Below are 3,133 nucleotides of genomic sequence, written 5' to 3' on the forward strand. Positions count from 1 at the left end.
ATACTTGATGCAAAATGTGAATGAACTTTGTTTTAAATGTATTTTCATTGTTATAAGTTTAATCAAGTAATTTATAATACAAATACAAATATTTAAGATCAAAATTGAATAATAAAAACTTCAAAAAGTCAAAAGTGGACAATAAATATGAAAATATGGAATATCATTTAACTCGTACTAAAACGTATTAGTGATCAACTTTTTTTTTTTTTTTTGGAACCAGAGAGAAAATTTTATTAATAAAAAACAACACCAATTTCTAGTAAGGTATTAGGAAAAAAGTAAACAACAAAGGTCCAATGAACAACTATACAATTAGATCATAAAAAGATGCCAAGATGACACCATTACATACAAGAAAATGGATTACAAAACCACCTAACAAATTGCAAATTCCATTTTTACCACTGTTTTAAACCACACACACCAAAACAATTATACTATTCTCCGTATTAATAGGGGAAGATGTCATCTCTGCTAAAGATCTTGTTGTTTCGCTTTCCAAATCAGTCACAAAAAAGCGTACTAGTGATCATCTAATCTCACAATTTCTCCATTAAAATGACATATCTTTCAAAAAATTTATATCTTCATTTAATTTATATAATAACAATATATTGTATATATATTGACATTTCCGTTCTTATTGTCTATAATCATTTAACTTACAATAATTATGACGTTCCTCAACCTCATATTATCTTTTAAGCCCTTTGCATGTTCCTCAACTTTTGTATACACATTACCTTCTTAAGCACTTTTAAATCATAAGTAGAAACCATTTTAGCCCTCTTCAGTCCCATTTAGCACACATAATGGTGATTTTTTTCACGAGTGAAAGGACAGGAGGTACTACAGTCTTTATGACTGTAATCATAGGAGGTATTATAGTCTCTATGATTTTAGCAACAAGTAGCATGTCATCCAGTCCGTCTTGTACATCAGCTATAGTCTCTTTGAGTTCATTTAGAGGTTGAATGTCATGCAATTCTTCTTGTATATGAGACACTGTCTCTATGAGATCATGGACAGGTTGTACTTCAAGCAATTTGTCTTGTACATCAGATGTGGTATCTATGAGGCCATCAATAGGTTGTACTTCATGCAATTCTTCTTGTACATCAGCTATAGTGTCTTCGAGTGCATTGACAGGTTGTACTTCTTGCAATTTTTCTCCTACATCATCTATTGGCTCTTTGACCGTGTTAACTAGAACGCTAGTCATTGTGGTCTCTTTATGGGTAGGCTACCTGTATATAAATTTAAAGCCAACAATTATATTTAAACACCTGCAAACATTTAAGTTTTACAAACTCGGCATCATTAATCAAATTTCTCAAAGCTTAATATTAAATGACTTTAAAAAAACTTTAAAACTTAAGACATGCATGCGATAATCATTCTTCTACATTAATGATCAAACAAATCGATGAGAACGTACAATAAAAAATGAACGGGGAATTGAAGCTTGCAGATTTTAGTTCATTCACCAAGGTGATGAAGACATAAAGAAACCTTAATAAAGCTCTATTTCTCTCATTTTATTTCTTGAAAATGAATATGATTATCATCCGGATGAATATTAATTATATAGAACACATAAATACCGATTAACCCTTCTTTGCTTTCTTTTCTAAACATTGTTCCTCAACCTTTCAACACTGAACACCTTTAGTCCTTTAACTCCTCCTTTCTTTCATTTAGCTTTGCTTATCTCATTCTCTTTTTTAAGTCTTTACATATCTAACATACTAAACAAATATCAGTCAACTTTGTGAGTAGGGGTGGCAATTGATGCCACGACACGACAAAAATACACGACACGAAACGAAATTTGGATGAAACTGAAATTCGATTTCGTGTTCGTGTCGTGTTCGTATCAAGTATAAAAAACACGTCGTCGTGTCGTGTTCAAAATTCGAAACGAAATTGACACGGTTTAGCATTTGTTTGTCGTGTTTTTTCGTGTTTGTCGTGTTATGTATGATTAAATATTAAATAAATAAATTAATTGTTATATTATGTCATCTTTTTCGTTTAGTGTCGTGTTTGTAGTTTTTTAATCGTTTCATTTTCGTGTTAGCTGAAAAAAACACGACATCGTATCATGTCGTGTTCGTGTTACAAAAAACTTTGTCGTGTCGTGTCGTGTCAGAGAAAAACACGACACGATGGCCCGATTTGCCACCCCTATTTGTGAGGTTAAAATTGATATATAAAATATACCAATATTAAAACACCTTGCTCAATATTAATCAACTTTGTAAGGTTAAAATTGATATATAAAATATACCGATATTTAAACAACCTCGCTCAATCTTAATCTTGTAAGAGATCAACCATATGTATTTTGTTACACAAATAATATGTTGATAACCATTTAGAGATTTTTAAAAAACATCAACATGGTCAATTTTAACAATTTTGACATCATCATTAGAAAATTTCTCTCTTTCCAAATGAACATCAACTTCTATATGATGCACCTCATTCACAAAAAAAACGTTCACCTCATTCACAAAAAAAGAACATGATTTAAAGGCAACTTAATTTTAGGAGTGTAACAATATAAAAATTCTATTGGTGTCAAGTTTCTAAGATTTGGGTCATACAAAATATTGATTACCTATATAACTTTGGTAAAATGACTTAAGATGGTAATTAAGTTTAAATAATTATTAAAAAAAATACTATTCAAGTTTAGTCGGTACAAAAAATATTAGTAAACTAAAACATTTGTGCACAAAATATCATCTTAATACATGTTTTTTTTTTTTTTTTTCAAATTATAGTAACCGATTGGTATTATATTATTTAGTCTTTTGGTTGTTAATGTATTTTGGTAAACTACATACATTTTCATATTTAACTAATTTCATTAGTATCTGGTTGTTAATATATTTTGTTTTTCCTTTATGATATATCTGGCTATCTTTATGACCCTTCACTAGCGATTGGCAACCTTCGTCCTAAAGAACAAAAGATGAAGTTGAAATTGGTGGGGTAGTTTAGACTTTTTTTTTTCTTTTCTATGAAAGAGGTATATCAAATGTAAATTACTTTTGTTCATAAGCTCATGGGTTAATCTTCGTATGATGTTATAACTATCAATGGGCATTATATTATGAATGAG

At 29.7% G+C, this 3,133-nt stretch overlaps 1 long non-coding RNA gene across 1 annotated transcript; it reads right to left on the reverse strand.

The window, feature by feature from the left end:
* Positions 1-295: 295 nt before the first annotated feature.
* On the reverse strand, positions 296-1,553 carry LOC145115846 (uncharacterized). The gene is made up of 2 exons (XR_013711737.1): positions 1,442-1,553; positions 296-1,250 (listed from the first exon to the last, which is right to left on the reverse strand). It is a non-coding gene; the product is annotated as an uncharacterized LOC145115846 (long non-coding RNA).
* Positions 1,554-3,133: the final 1,580 nt, after the last annotated feature.

This window comes from Lactuca virosa, chromosome 5 (assembly GCF_052849685.1).
Source record: "Lactuca virosa cultivar CGN04683 chromosome 5, Lactuca_virosa_CGN04683_v6, whole genome shotgun sequence".
In the NCBI taxonomy this organism is placed as follows: Eukaryota; Viridiplantae; Streptophyta; class Magnoliopsida; order Asterales; family Asteraceae; genus Lactuca; species Lactuca virosa.